This window comes from Carcharodon carcharias, chromosome 21 (assembly GCF_017639515.1).
Source record: "Carcharodon carcharias isolate sCarCar2 chromosome 21, sCarCar2.pri, whole genome shotgun sequence".
In the NCBI taxonomy this organism is placed as follows: Eukaryota; Metazoa; Chordata; class Chondrichthyes; order Lamniformes; family Lamnidae; genus Carcharodon; species Carcharodon carcharias.
The window spans coordinates 70,612,641-70,629,132 of NC_054487.1; the positions used below are offsets into that span (position 1 = coordinate 70,612,641).

Here is a 16,492-nt window from a genome sequence, read left to right on the forward strand (position 1 = left end):
GGGAATTGGAAGGGATGGTGTTTGTGGGTAAACCCTGAATTTATTACTCATCCCTGGTTGCCCTCATATACTGGTTTGATAAAACAGAGTGGATTACTAGACCACTTCAGAGGACAGTCAAGAGTCAAAGTTGTGGGAATCATGTATTGGCCAGACCAGGTGAGGGATGGCAAGTTTCCTTGTCAAAGAATGTCAGTGAACCAATTAGATTTTTACAACAATTCCAATAGCTTCATATTCATTTTTACCACTCCCTCTCTTAACCCCCTCCAATGTCTCTAAATTGTCCGACTGCTTGCCAGTACTAGAGCAGCAGAACTTTCCTCCAATAAAATATTGAGAAGACCATTGCCTCTGGTCCCCATCATAGACTCCATTTACCAGCCACAGACTCCATCCCTCTCCCTGGCAACTGTCTGAGGCTGAACCAGACTGTTCGCAATCTTGGCATCATATCTGACCTCACTATGAGCTACCAACCACATATCTGTGTCATTGCTAAGACCACCTATTTCCACCTTCACAATAACACCAGGTTCCGCTATGCTTCTGCTCATGTGCTACTGAAACCTTCATCCACGCCAAACTGAATTTGATGGCCAGCATTTTCCGGTTGTTGGGCAGGCTCAGCAGGGACAAGCAGGAGAGGCCTGCGAATTAATTGCCGGCCAACGTGAATCGTGCGCTGCAGCGGAGGGCGAGCGCAGAACTTCGTGCCTGCATGCAGATATGTGTTGTAAAAGCTCCCTGAGGCATAGAGCTGCCTCGGAGCTGAAGCTTTATGAAAATAAAAAAATAAAGAATTTAAAAATGCTAATAACATGTCCCCTCATGTGACTATGTCACTTGAGGGGACATGTTATTAGCATTTTTAAATTCTTTATTTTTTATTTTCATAAAGTGACTGTCACATGAGCAGGGACATGTTACAAATTAGTTTGAATTTAAAATTTTTTTTATTTTTAAAATCACTGATCGAAACCTCGTCCTGCCCATGGATGAGGGTTTGCTAAAAATCCAGTGGCCGTTTGACCTTTTCGCCTGCCCGCCAACTGTAAGGTTGGACGGGCAGCAAAACTTTTAATTTAATTAGATCTTTAATAGGCCCTGTTAACTGTCGGCAGGCGCACTGCCAACTCGTGTGTGTGCCCGCCCACCAAAATATCGCATGTGTGCGCAATGACGTTGGGACACTCACCCGATGTTATCGCGCGTCACTTTACACTCGTTTGGGTCAGGCATGCACCCGCCCAACAAGTGTAATACTCTGCCCAATAAATTTTCTCATTTGTGGACTGCCAATGACCAAAAAATGTCCAAATGGTTCATTAATGTCATAGCTGAACTGGGTAACATGACAATTCTACACTGCATAGTTGATTCTCATGTCCTTTGAAATGGCTAAGGAAGCAGTGCAGTTGTAAACTGGGGATGTGCAATAGATATGGTTCGGCCAATAACGCCTGCAACTGTTAAAACTTAAAAGCAATAGTTTAAAGAGGGTCTATGCAATATTCTAATTCCAACTGCTCTTTCTACAGTTTAGCAAAGTTAACTTTTCTCCTTTGTACTTGGATGGGAGACCTGCAGTGAAGAAATATGGATTGTGTGGGTATCTGTTTCTGAAAATTATATATGGACAAATATCCTTTGTTGCAGATATTGCATCCATATAAGCATCCCAATTCTCTTCATTTTTTCTTCTTGGGTGAAACTGTTCTTCATGATTGGTGGGCAGTTGGGCTATGGATTTTTCCGGACTAAGAACCAATAGGTTAAATCTTAGAATTAGATTAAAAGCCATTAAATTGGGCAATATTTATGTATTTGGGAGAATCACAGCTACTTATCCAGTTAAGTAAGGTGTAAGGGAATAAATTAATCCAAAGAAAAAAGCAAAAAACTGCAGATGCTGGAAATCCAAAACAAAAATAAAAATACCTGGAAAATCTCAGCAGGACTGGCAACATCTGCGGACAGGAACACAGTTAACGTTTCAAGTCCATATGAATCTTCAGAACTAAGTACAAATAGAAAAGAGGTGAAATATAAGCTGGTTAAAGGGTGGGGGGGGGGGGAGAGAGGAGGAGGAGGAGGAGGGTAGAGCTGGATAGAGGGCCAGTGATAGGTGGAGATAGCCAAAAGATGTCATGGACAAAGAGGTGTTGAAGGTTATCTAAGGAATGTGTTAATTAAGGGTAGAAAGCAGGACGAGCAATGTCCAGATAGCCCTGGTGGAGGTGGGGGTGAAGGAATCGAAATAGGCTAAAAGGTAGAGATAAAACAATGGATGGAAATACATTTAAAAATAATGGAAATAGGTGGGAAAAGAAAAATCTATATAAGTTATTGGAAAAAAAAAGGAGGGATGGGGATGGAGGAGAGAGTTCAATGATCTAAAATTGTTGAACTCAATATTCAATCTGGCTGTAAAGTGCTTAGTCGGAAGATGAGGTGCTGTTCCTCAGTTTGCGTTGAGCTTCACTACAACAATGCAGCAGGCCATGGACAGACATGTGGGCATGAGAGCAGGGTGGAGTGTTGAAATGGCAAGCGACAGGGAGGTCTGGGTCACGCTTATGGACAGATTGAAGGTGTTCCGCAAAGCGGTCACCCAGTCTGTGTTTGGTCTCTCCAATGTAGAGGAAACCGCATTGGGAGCAAAGAATGCAGTAGACTAAATTGAGGGAAGTGCAAGTGAAATGCTGCTTCACTTGAAAGGAGTGTTTGGGCCCTTGGACAGTGAGGAGAGGTGAAGTAAAGGGGCAGGTGTTGCACCTTCTGTGGTTGCATAGGAAGGTGCCGTGGGAGGGGGTTGAGGTGTAGGGGATGATGGAGGAGTGGACCAGGGTGTCCCGGAGGGAATAATCCCTGCGGAATTTCGCCGGGGGCTGGGGGGGGTGGTGAAGGGAAGATGTGTTTGGTGGTGGCATCATGATGGAGTTGGCAGAAATGGCGGAGGATGATCCTTTGAATGCAGAGGCTGGTGGGGTGATAAGTGAGAACAAGGGGGACCCTATCATGTTTCTGGGAGGGAGAGGAAGGTGTGAGGGTGGATGTGCGGGAGATGGGCCGGACACGGTTGAGGGCCCTGTCAACCACTGTGGGTGGAAAACTTCGGTTAAGGAAGAAGGAAGACATGTCAGAGGAACTGTTTTTGAAAGTGGCATCATCAGAACAGATGCAATGGAGGCGAAGGAACTGAGAAAATGGGATGGAGTCCTTGCAGGAAGTGGCGTGTGAGGAGCTGTAGTTGAGGTAGCTGTGGGAGTTGGTTGGCTTGTAATGGATATTGGTGGACAGTCATTTCACCAGAAATTGAGGCAGAGAGGTCAAGGAAGGGAAGGGAAGTATCAGAGATGGACCATGTGAAAATGATGGAGGGGTGGAAATTGGAAGCAAAATTAATAAATTTTTCCAGGTCCGGATGAGAGCATGAAGCAGCACCGAAGCAATCATTGATGTACTGGAGAAAGAGTTGTGGGAGGGGATAAAAGCACTGGATTAATTTTTCACTACAGAAAGTTTGCAGCCTCTTAGCCCAATATAATCTTACCAACATTGCCTAAAATGACTGCTGAATTTGGACCTCGAAAGCTTTATAGAATAGTTTCACTTAATCTAAGGATCATGGGGAAGGATCATTCTACTTGCAGGCTCTACTTGCATTCAGTTTGTAATGCCACCTAGAGTGTATAGAGAGAATGGAAAGAGGGGCAGCTTCGGCTTAATAAGATGAAGTCAGTGGGAAAGTTTACTTTACTTGGCCTGTATCAGCCACCAGCAGTTCTTAATTTGAGGAACACAAAATATGCAAGGATTTGTGGCATCATTTAAAAACAGTCTCCAAACCACTACGGGTATCTAACTTATAAATCTTAGCTAAACTAGTTTTACACTGCCAACTAGTTTTACGCTGGTAAAACTTAATTGCCATGGGCAGGGAACAAGTTATAGTAGTTCACTTGCACTGTCCTCAAATCAGAGGAAAAATGTAGACCTCCATGTGTGCCTTTTAATATGTGTGCGAACTTGTGCTTGTCTAAGTCAGCTACCAGTGATATTTAGTTCTGTTAGTGAAGAGCTGACTGTCATGTTGGCTCTTTCCTATCATTAATAATTTTAGAGAATGTCCAGTGAATTGTGTTTGTCTTTCATTTTTAAAGTTAACAGGTGCTGTTACTAAAGATATGTGGAACTTCCTTCCCGAGGGGATCTTACACCGGATACCAAATCCTGAACTCATCCTACTTCAGCTGCACTAGTATTGCATATTTCACATAGATTAAGCTGCTCTCCAAATTGTACAGTGTAATTGTTCCATAACATCAGAAATACATTTTGTGTTAATATACCTGGTTGGAACAGTTTGAATTCAATGAAAGCAATGTTCTAATCTAGTGTCTCTATGACTAATGTATCAACTATTAATGGAATAGAAACTTTTATCATATGAATTCATTTTGCCAATTATTCCATTACATCTTTATGCAACATATGTTACTAATAGGATGTGATTCTGGTTTCAATATGTTAATGTTTTACACATAATTACCTCACTGATTTGAAAAAACAAAGTTTTATTTTGTTAAACCTAAAATAAATGTTCATACTTGAATACATCCTGTACCGATAAAATCATTTTGTTTTGGAATAGAGAAATTTGATGGAGGTGATGGGGGTCCTGCCCACTGACTGGAGAGCCAGTGAGAGCCCCATGCTACTTCTTTTAAGCAAGGCCCCAGGACTGAGGACCCCAGGAAGAGAAACCTCACTCAGCGAGAGCTGCTAGCTAATCAAAGGACGGCAGCTCTTTTGAATGGCAGTGTCATCAGGGAGAGGATGACTGCTGCAGATACTACACCCACTTGAGGACTAGTATCGAACACTGGATTCCAGAGCACAGGTGAGTGATGGCAGGAGGTGGGGAGGTCCCGGGTTGGGGGTTGTGGGGCAGGCAGCGAGGGGTGTAGCCAGCAAGGGGTGGCTCTCAATGGTCTGCCTCCCCAATGCCAGGCCCCTTGGTCAGGTACTGAGTGCCTTAGAGTAACCCCTCAGAGCCCTCAACCTCATTGGCATCTGCCCAACAATGTGGAAAATTGCCCAGGTATATTCTATCCACAAAAATTAGGTCAACTGCATGTCGATCATCAGCAAAGTGATGGAAAGTGTCGTTGATAATGCTATCAAATGGCACTTACACATAAATAACCTGCTCAATGATGCTCAGTTTGGGTCCTGACGGGATTACTTGGCTCCTCACCTAATCACAGCCTTGGTCCAAACAAGTACAAAAGAACTGAACTCACAATGGGAGGTGAGAGTGACAGCCCTTGACAGCAAGGCATCATTTGACCGGGTGTGGCACCAAGGAGCACTGGCAAAATTGGAGTCAATGGAAATCAGGAGGAAAACACTCCACTGGTTAGAGTCATACCTAGCATAAAGAAAAATGGTTGTGGTTGTTGGAGGACAATCACCTCAATCCCAGGACATTGCTACAGGAGCTCCTCTAAATAGTGTTCCAGGTCCAAACATCTTCAGCTGCTTCATCAATAACCTTCCATCATAAGATCAGAAGTGGGGATGTTTGCTGATGATTGCAGTGTGCAGCACCATTCAAGGCTCCTCAGAAACTGAAGCAGTCTGTACCAACATGCAGCAAGACTTGGACAACATTCAGGCTTGTGCTGATAAATAATATTTGTGCCACACAAGTGCTAGGCAACGACCATCTCCAACAAAAGAGAATCCAACTATTACCCCTTGATATTCAATAGCATTAGCATAGCTGAATCCTCCACCATCAACAACCCAAGGATTACAATTGACCAGAAACTGAACTAGACTAACCATATAAATACAATGGTTACTACAGCATGTCAGAAGCTGGGAACTCTTAGGTGTTATGACCGATGCAGGTGGTAAAGCAGAGTTACTTAAAAATCCCAGAGGGAAACTTTAAACAACTGTCATAACTTATAATTTTAAGTGTTATGTTTGAGATGCGACTCTAAATCCAGGAATCAGACCACTAGTTCTCAAGGCTTTACATTAAACTAATTGAAACATTTTATTAATTTACACAAGTTAAAATATATACACATGGCTTCAAATTACTACTATCATAACTTATAACAAATTCCCAAACTAATCTCCATTAAGGCAACGGCGACCCATAGACTTAACCAGACACCAGGCAAAGCTTTTTCATGTTACAAATTCAAAATGTGACTCTTTGCACTTTGGATCCGGTGCAGCCAGTTGGGAGGCTTACAGCTGCCTTTTGGTCTTACATTGCCTCTGCTCTGTACACCCGAAAACTGCTGAAGTTATACCTACCACCACTGATTGAATTCAAATTCTCATTGTCTTACCAGCCTCTTTGAACTTCACCTTTTAACAATGAAATCCCTTTCATAGTACCAATTTTATTAGTAATATAAACACATTGCTTGGTAACTGCTAGAAAGGCATCAAGTTTTCACCCAACTTGAATGCTCTTTTCAAAAAATGCAAATACATTCTATCTCTCTTCCATATCAAAACTAGTACCCATCAAAGCACCCGGAATAGCTGGCTTTAATCCAATTAAGACACACCTGCAGACTAAACCTCTATTTTAAAAGAAAAGTATTTTCCAAAATATATACACTAATAGCTTCATGACATCCCTCTCATCGAAAAATGAACCATCTTGATTCTAAAATACAGCTTCATTTTAACAACCCATCTCTCACCATCTCCTATACTTATTACATTATTACATAACCAGGTGCATGCATTAACATATATATATATATATATATATATATATACACACAAGTCCTTGGTATCAAGAGAAATCACTTCAGTGTCCAGATTTTTTTTAAAAAATGTCCCATTATCTTTTAAGCTTTTAATGCACCTACGAACAGATTTTGTCTGTTCGCTTGTGTCAACGGCCAACTTGAATTGCTTGGCGTAATTGGGTACTTCCAACATTGGCGTCGTAGTTAATACAGTTTTCAAACTATCGAATGACTTCTAACACTCCAGTGTCCATTGAAACTTCTTGTTCTTTTTTAATAGTTCAGCCAGTGGAACTTGGCTAAAATTTGGTACAAATCTCCGGTAAAACCCACTCATGCCCAGAAATCTCAAAACTTCTCGTTTTATTGTAGGCACTGGGAAATCCACAATAGCCTTGACTTTCACATCTCTCGGAGCCAACTCACCACGTCCAAAGATACATAACTTGTGCTTTTGCAAATTCGCTTTTAGCCAAGTTCATCACCAAATTTGTTTCTTGCAGTCGAATAAATAATTCATCCAGATGTTGTAAATGCTCCATCCACATCTGCCTGAAAACAATTAGATCATCAATATAAACCACACAATTGCTTAGACCCACAATTACTTTGTCAGTCTTTGAAACGTTGCAGGTGCATTCTTTGTACAAAATGGCATGACTTAAAACTGATATAGTCCACTTGGAGTTATGAAAGCTGATATCTTCTTTGCCCTCTCCGACAATGGTACCTGCCAATATCCTTTTAGCTAGTCAATCTTTGTGATAAATTTCGATTGCCCCACTTTCTCAATGCAATCCTCCAACTGTGGTATGGGACATGAATCTGCTTTTGTCACTGCTTTTGTCTTTTGATAGTCCACACACAGTCTTTGTTTTCCATCCAGTTTCGGTACCAGTGCAATAGGCGAACTCCAGTTACTGCAGTTAGACTCAATGATTTCCCTTTGAAGCATGAAATCAATCTATTTTTGTACTTGTGATAACTTTGCCGGATTTAATCTATAAGGTTGTTGCCTCACTGAAGATGATATAAAGCTAAATTTGTCTTTCCCAACTTATTTCCACAAATAGATTTGTGTGACTGCAATAGTTTTTCCAAATCACTTTGACAGTTGCTTGGAAGGTAACTCAATATTTCATTTAAATGTTCAAGCACCCCCTCATTATCCAACTTGATTAGAGGAAAATCAATTTCAGGGTCTTGCGCTTCTACCTCTTTCTCATCATCTACCATCACCAACACCTCTTTTTGTTCCTCTTCCCTGTTAAAGTACTTTTTAAGCATATTTACATGACATACCCTCTGCTTCTTTCTTCAATCTGGAGTATTTATTAAATAACTTACTTCACTCAATTTCTTTTCAATCCTATAAGGCCCACTAAATCTTGCAGTTAAGGAATCCCCTAGTACTGATAATAAAACTAATACTTTCTGTCCGGAAACAAAACTGCGAATTTTAGCCTTCTTATCTGCTTTCACTTCCATCACTTGCTGTTTTATCTTTGGTCCCCAGCCAAATCACATGCTCTATTCAATCTTTCCCTGAAACTTGATACTGGAAAATAGTTTGAGTTTTGACCCACCAATTTCTCATGAATCAATTTCAGAGGTCCCCTTACCTCATGACCATAAACTAGTTCAAAAGGACTAAAACCAGTCGATGCATTAGGAGCATCTCTTAATAGCAAATAATAAAAATGGAATTCCTGTATCCCAATCCTGTGCATAATTCTGACAGTATGCCCTTATCATAGTTTTTAAAGGTTGATGCCATCTTTCCAAAGCTTCTTGTGACTCCAGATTATAAGCTGTTGACTTAAACTCTTTTATCCACAAACTGTTCATTACTTCCTTAAAGAGCTGTGACATGAAATTTGATCCTTGCTCTGATCGTATTTTCTTAGGTAAATCATATCTTGAAAAAAATTGAATTAACTCCTCTACAATTATCTTAGTTGTAATATTTCTTAAAGGTATCGCTTCAGGAAACTTAGTAGACACATCCATTATTGTCAATAAATACTGATTTCCACTTTTAGTCTTAAGGAGGGGTCCTATACAATCAATCATTACCCTGGTAAAAGATTCTTCAAATGCTGGTATTAGGATTAAAAGTGTCTGCTTAATCACTGCTTGTGATTTTCCTGTTACTTGACATATATGACAGGTTCTACAGAATTTGACTATATCCCTATGCAATCCGGGCCAAAATAAACCTCTAGCTTTTCCTGTGTTTTCCTAATTCCTAAATGTCCCCCCATTGGAAATTCATGAGCAATCCTCAGAATCTCATTTCTATAACTGAATGGGATAACAATCTGATGTACCTCCCTCCAGCTTTCATTTGCTGAGACATGGTCCGACCACCACTTTTTCAGTAATATATCTCCTCGATGATAATGTACTGGAATACGTTTTGCTTCGGTTTGTGAATAAGCTTTCTGATATAACGGTTTTAATTGTAAATCATTTTTCTGTAACTCCACTAGCCTCCTTGAGTTAAACACTTCAACTGAACTGTCCTGCATTCCTTCCTCCTGAACAACATTATCAAATACAGTGCCAGCTAATTGGATTTTGACACCTCCTTCTTGCCTTTGGACTGCTTGCTTATCTTGTTTATTTTGTTTTTCCCAATGATCAGGAAACAATCCAGGATGTTCCTTCCGTAGCAGTTGTGTTGAAAACACTGCTACAGGCTGCTCAGCTATCATAGGCATCACCCACATTTGCGACCTAGCTATATCATCACTCAGAATAAATTGAACCCCTGCAATGGGCAATTTTTCCACCACTCCAACTATAACTTCACCCATCTTCCATCTGCTCTTTAAATTTACCTTTCACAATGGAATAGATTTAGCATCTCCACGAACCTGACTTATTATTATCTTCTCCTGCAACACTTCCTCTGAACAACAAATATCATTATCCCACAACATCAATGATTGACTAGCCCGTGTCTCTTAAAATTTTAACATATTTACCTACCGCACCCTATGCACATGGAAAGACTTTTCCTTCACATAAAGTCTTTGAACATTTTTGCAACCTGCTCCTCAGAATTCTCTTGAGTAAATTGTGAACACAATCCCACTCCTTTACCTTTCACTGATTCTCTCTGTTTCACCTGTACACAAACCATTGGTTTCTCCTGTGCCTGAACCTCAGAGCCCACAGAGCTTTTACTTTCAGAGCTTTTCTGTACCCCAGTAATTCCTACAGATTTTCCCTGCAACCTCCAACGCACACTCTTTGTGTGTCCCGCTTTGTAACAATGAAAACACCTCAATTTCCAAATATCACTTCTACCTTCACCTTCCTTTTTATTCAGAGAAAGAAACTTCCTGGGAACTTCCAGCTACTCCTTCTCTTCCCTGACTACCTGCTTTCCTTTCACCATCCCACTTTTTATCCTTTTCCAATTTGAAAGGGTGATGAAAAAAAGGTTTAGTTTTATAAACTAACTCATAATCATCAGCTAACTCTGTTCCTTGTCTTACAGAATCAACCCTCTGTTCCTCCACATGAGTTCTCACTACCAAAGGGATTGAATCTTTAAATTTTTCCAAAAGAATGACTTGCCTAAAAGCTGCATAGATTGTCTCTATTTTTAATGGCCATATCTACCAGTCGAAATTACTTTGTTTTACTCTTTCAAACTCAATATAAGTTTGCCCATGCTGTTTTGTCATATTCCTAAGTTTCTGCCTGTATGCTTCAGGAACCAACTCATATACACTCAAAATAGCTTTTTCCACCACATCATAATTCACCGGCATTTGTTCTGAAAGCAAAGCACGTACCTCAAGCCCCTGCCTTACAACTTAGGCTGGAGTAATAATGTCCAGTTTTCCTGTGGCCATTTCATCTGTTTAGCTGGTTCACAAATGAAATAAAAAATGCTTAATATCTGTTTCATCAAACTTTGGAAGAGCTTGTATAAATTTAAACATATTCCCACTGGGATCTACTCTGGAGATAAATCCTTCCTCACCTACTGAAGTCTATTTTCTAACTGCTAACATTTTCAGTTGGAATTCTCTTTCTCTCTCTCTTTCTCTTTCCTCCTTCTCCATCTTTGCAATTTCTAATTCCCTTTTAAAAGCCATTTCTCTGTCCTTTGCTTCTAATTCAAGTTTTTTCATTTGCAACTGAAGTCTCACCACCTCCAGCTGTGACTCACTAGTGTCAGGTTTCACTTCCAATTGTAGATGCTGTGCTATACTTTTAACTATATCTGATTTCCTAGCCCCCTCAGGTAACCCCAATTTTAACTTATCTGCCAACTCTATTAACTTACTTTTGGTTATTCTCTCCAACTCAATCAGAGTTACCTCTTCTACTCCCAGGAAAGTCTTAGCAATTGCCAAAGCCATCCTGCAGTCTCACCACTTCTAAAATACCTCATCAACTCCTGAATTCAAAATGCCTCTCGTACTCATAAGCTTAAGATTCACCAATTTCTAACCAATTAAGGAATTAGAAATATAATTTATTTTGGTATATCCCCCAGTTGTTATGTCTGATGTAGTTGGTAAAGCAGAGTTATTAAAAAATCCCAGAGGGGAACTTTAAACAACTGTCATAACCTATCATTTTAAGTGTCATGTTTGAGATGCAACTCTAAATTCAGGAATCAGACCACTAGTTCTCAAGGCTTTACATTAAACTAATTGAAACATTTTATTAATTTACACAGGTTAAAATATATACACATGGCTTCAAATTACTACTATCATAACTTTTAAAAAATTCCCAAACTAATCTCCATTAAGGCAACAGCAACCCATAGGCTTAACCAGACACCAGGCAAAGCATTTTCACCGTACAAATTCAAAATGAGGTTCTTTGCACTTTGGATACTGTTCAGCCAGTTGGAGGTTTACAGCTGCCTTTTGATCTTACATTGCCTCTGCTCTGTGCACCCGAAAATTGCTAAACCTACCACCACTGATTGTCTCACCAGCCTCTTTGAACTTCACCTTTTAACAATGAAACCCCTTTCATAGTACCAATTTTATTAGTAATATAAACATATTGCTTGGTAGCTGCTAGAGAGGCGTCAAGTTTTCACCCTTCTTGAATGTTCTATTCAAAAAATGCAAATACACTAACTCTCTTCCATATCAAAACTAGTACCCATCAAAGCATCCAGATTAGCTGGCTTTAATCCAATTAAGACACACCCACAGACTAAACCTCTATTTTAAAAGAAAAATATTTTCTAAAATGTTAATAGCTTCATGATATACATGAGTAACTCACCTCCTGACTGTCCAAAGCCTGTCCACCATCTACAAGGAACAAGTCAGGCGAAGCAATGGAATACCTTCCATTTACCTGGATGAGTGCGATGCCAACCACTTGAGAAGTTCAACACCATCCAAGAAAAAGTAGCCCATTTGATCGGTTCCCCATCCACCAATTTAAACAATCATTCCCTCCACCACCGATGTACAGTAGCAGCAGTGTGTATCATCTACAAGACGCAGTGCAGCAACTCACCAAGGCTCCTTCGACAGCACCTTCCGAACTTGCAACCACTACCATCTAGAAGGACAAAGGCACCAGACGCCTGGGAACATCACCACCTGCAGGTTCTGCTTCAAGCCATCCTGACTTGGACCATATTATCATTCCTTCACTGTGTTGGGATCAAAATCCTGGAACTCCTCAAACACTGTAGATGTTTGTTCACCACATGGACTGCATCAATTCAAGAAGGCGGCTCACCACCACCTTCTCAAGGGCAATTAGGGATGGACACCAAATGTTGGCCTTGCCAGTGATGCCCACATTCTGTGAAATTAAAAAAAGCAACCCAGCACAGGTTTGCTTGTAATGTTCCTGTAGGATGTGCCCCCACTCACCCCAGGGTTAACACCAGCGGCAGTGGGATGAGGCCCTTAATTCAGCATTAATTGTCTACTTAAGGCCCTCAATTAGTGGCAGAATAAAGAAAAATAACTTAGCATCAAGATCAAAGAATAATTTTAATAGAGGTGGAAACAATCAGTTTTTTAGTGATTGGCAGGCTGTTCACGGGCTTTCCAACACAGACTTAATTGGGGAGGAGGCTGGGAGGTAGCAAGGTTCCCACAGCAGGCAATTAGGAAGGCAAATGGTATGTTGGCCTTTGCCGCAAGGGGATTTAAGTATAGGAGTAAAGAGTTCCTGCTGCAATTGTATAGATCCTTGGTGAGGCCGCACCTGGAGTATTGTGTAAGGTTTTGGTCTCCTTATCTAATGAAAGATATACTTGCCATGGAGGGAGTGCAGCAGAGGTTCACCAGACTAATCCCTGGGTTGGCAGGATTGTCTTATGAGGATAGATTGAAGAAACTTGGTTTGTATTCTCCAGAGTTTCAAGAATGAGATGTTAGCTCATTGAAACTTACAAAAGTCTTACAGGGTAGATGTAGATAGGATGTTTCCCCTGGCTTGTGAGTCTAGAACCAGAAGGCACAGTCTCAGAATAAGGGGCAGGCCATTTAGGACTAAGATGCGGAGAAATATTTTCACTCCGAGAATGGTGAATCTTTGGAATTTCCTACCCCAGAGGGCTGTGGAGGCTCAATCATTGAGCATGTTGCTAATGACAGCAAGAGTCAAGGAATATAGGAATAGTGCAGGAAAGCAGCGTTGAAGTAGACGATTGGCATTGACCTAAATGAATGGCAGAGCTGGCTTGATGGGCCGAATGGCCTACTCCTGCTTCCATGTTCCTACCTGCCACCCTCTCGCCTGATTAAATGCCCCCCACACCACCAATCTTGCCACAGGGGAGGGCAATAAATTCCACTTATTCTCTTTTAAGATATTGGTGGAATTGAATCTAACTGTGCATTTGTATGAATTTCCTCATTCATAATTTTAGCCAAAGTTTTAACCAGTTTATGTTTCTCTGTTCCCTGAATCTTTCCATGCAACACACTCTCTTAAAGGTTCACAGATGTCTCTTTGAGATCTCCTGCTAAAAATTGTACAAAAACAGTCTGAGGTGATGCTTCACTCAGACTTTTCCATCATTCGCATCATCTGTGCGACTGCAGGAGAAAAAGCATGCTTGGCATTTATGTGAGCTTAGGCTAACTTGTGGATGATTGCTGGTGTCAATTTTCCACACATTTTAAACGTCCCAATGCATCTTGGGCCTGGACTTCCACGGAATGGCAGTCCAAGTTGGATTGCCACCCTGCTCCTCCTTTCTGATCCTTTCTTCCCACCCTTCTGACTCAGGCTGGGTGAGAACTGTGCAGGACAGTGTGGTCCCGGGACTTTCAGTCGAGGGCTTCAGAGTCGGACACAAAGGAGGCCATGATCACTTTTTATGGCATGGGTTGCCGCAAATTAGGTAGGTTTAAAGGTCCAGCCATTTTCAAGCCAGGGAGAAGATAGGCTGTTAGGTAAGTGATCAGAATTGGGGGTGGGGGTGTGGTGGGGGTGGTTGGACATTCAGTAGTGGAGGGTCAGGCAGTCGGTGTGGGGGTTGGGGGGAGGTCGGGGTGGGCCTTGTGGGTGGGGGGGGGCGGGGGGGGGGGTCAGGTGTTGAGGGGGGGGAGTTCTGGGGAAAGGGTGGAGTCCCCTGGGGGTTCAGAGGTTTGGCGGGGAGGAGTCCCATGGGGTCGGTGTGGGTCTGTACAATAGTCACTCAGAAGCTAGAAGCAGTTTTAATTCTAATTTCTTCCGGGTAATTTGATGTAAGGCAGTTGGAACCATCCAGAGTTTACCATTTAAAGCACATATTCGGATGGTTCCCAGTGCAGGACAATTGCTCAAGGGAAGTTTGCACTTCCCGGGCAATTGCCATGCAGTCTTTAACTGGGAACTTCCCAGGGGTGGGGGGGCATGGGGTTTCCCGGCACATCTTTGGGTACCCCCACCTCAGATACACTGCCCAGATAACTTAATCGGAAGTTATGATTAAATTATGCCACATCAGCATCATGTCATTATGAAGTAACACTGTTTTAAATCATCTTGTGGTTCTTCTGTAGTTCTAAATGTCCTTTTAAGTCAACTTCTCCAAATTACGACATGATCAATTTGACCACACTAAACATGTTTAATCATTGAGTTTTTCATTAAAAGTTGGACAATAATTGTTGAAAGGGTTTAATTTTCTCTTGTAAATGAGGAAGATTGCTGAAGGGGATTCTTCACTCTACAACAATTCTACACTTTTGACAATTTTAATCAAAGGACACTACCTCCATGCCAATAGCTAGGAATGAGATTTATAATTTCAGCAGCTCAAAATAAATTTTAGAATGTAGTAACTTTGCATTCATTTTGAAGTATTTAATTTTCTTTGTTATACGTATGTTGATGTGACTCTAATTCCATTTAAAAGACTCCCAACATGGCTGCCAATCCTCTTAAAAGGCACAAGAAGGGTAACCTATCTAATTAAGTGCAAGTGTAAGAACCTTCTTTGGTTCAAAATCCCCTTAAAATTAAGCATCTTCAAAGGGACGAGCACTACAGATGTGCACTTAGGTTTTAACTGTACAAAACACTGGAATTATTAAGTTGTAGGATCTTGTAGCAGTTTTTTTATTCAGCAATATTACAATTTTGTTTAATACAGGTTAATATGGTGCTAAACTATTGGCATAGCCAAGATGCTTCAATAGCAATGTTATGATACAAGTCAATAAATAACTCTTAACACTTGAAGAGCCATAGACAAGTTCTCATTTAGGCACAATCATACTATTGGCATCACAGGTAATTCTTCAAGTTGTAGTAGCTCTCTATTTGACTTGCGAAAGTCATGTTAGAGACCAGTGTATAGGCATCTCATAGATCAACAGGACCATCTCTGTAGTTTTAAAATTGGAATGGTTTAGAGATAATTGACAGATGAATTGTGTAGTAATTATGGTTTTATTTAGTGTGTAATGTACCTTTAAGAATAATACTTGTTAGGGAAGATCACATGATCTGTAGTAACCAATAGGAGAGTAGCACAGGCTACCTCAGCAGTCAATGCAGAGATCGAGTTGGAGTTGAAAGCACACGTGTCGTTGCTGCTCAGTATTTTGTAAATAAACTTAATGTTTCCGCTTAAGAAATGTCTGCAGTTCAATTCTATTACTAATAGCACAACTCAGCCACCCTACAACAAACCGGCGATGAGGATAAAATAGGATTCAACAGAAGAAATCTAGTTAAAAAGAAATTGGTACTGTAGCTTCCCCAGTGATCGTAAGTAGCAAGCTCCGTTAGAATTGAAGAAGTTATCGTCTCTCAAAATGCCACAATTTGGGAGAATTGATCCTTTTGAACCAGCCACAGATGATTCGTCTCAATACATAGAACGCCTCTTTTGCTTCCAAAACCTCCTTGGCTTCATTTAGCTGATTCTTGTTCTTTTTTCAAGCAAACGAGATAATGGGGAAGAGAAGAGGTGAGCAGTCCTCTTGAGTGTTTGTGGGAGCAAAACCTATGGTTTGATTCGAAGTTTGATGCCACCCAGTGCCCCAAATTCAAAGAATTTTGATGAATTGGTGGACCTCATGAAGAGTCACTTTCAACCCAAGCCCTCAGTCACATGCAAATGTTCAAGTTTAATTTGTGAAATAGGCCTGGGTGAGAAAATTGCATGCTACGTGGCAAATTTGAAGCAGCTAACAGAACATTAAGAGTACGACTCTGAACGACATACTCAGAGATCGTTTAATGTGTGATGT

The 16,492-nt window shown here is 40.9% G+C and overlaps 1 protein-coding gene across 8 annotated transcripts in view; it reads right to left on the bottom strand.

The window, feature by feature from the left end:
• Positions 1–6,546: 6,546 nt before the first annotated feature.
• mdm2 (MDM2 proto-oncogene) overlaps positions 6,547–16,492 on the bottom strand; it is a 53,473-nt gene continuing 43,527 nt past the window's right edge. For 2 of the 8 annotated variants that reach the window (XR_005946494.1, XR_005946491.1), the window contains exons 13-14: positions 10,601–10,673; positions 6,547–7,339 (exon numbers count right to left, since the gene is read on the bottom strand). The gene's annotated coding sequence lies outside the window, so the exon portion shown is untranslated. Of the gene's footprint in view, positions 7,344–10,600; positions 10,674–16,492 lie in introns of all 8 variants that reach the window. The other 6 variants (XR_005946493.1, XR_005946492.1, XM_041216297.1 and 3 more) reach the window with 3 other exon arrangements.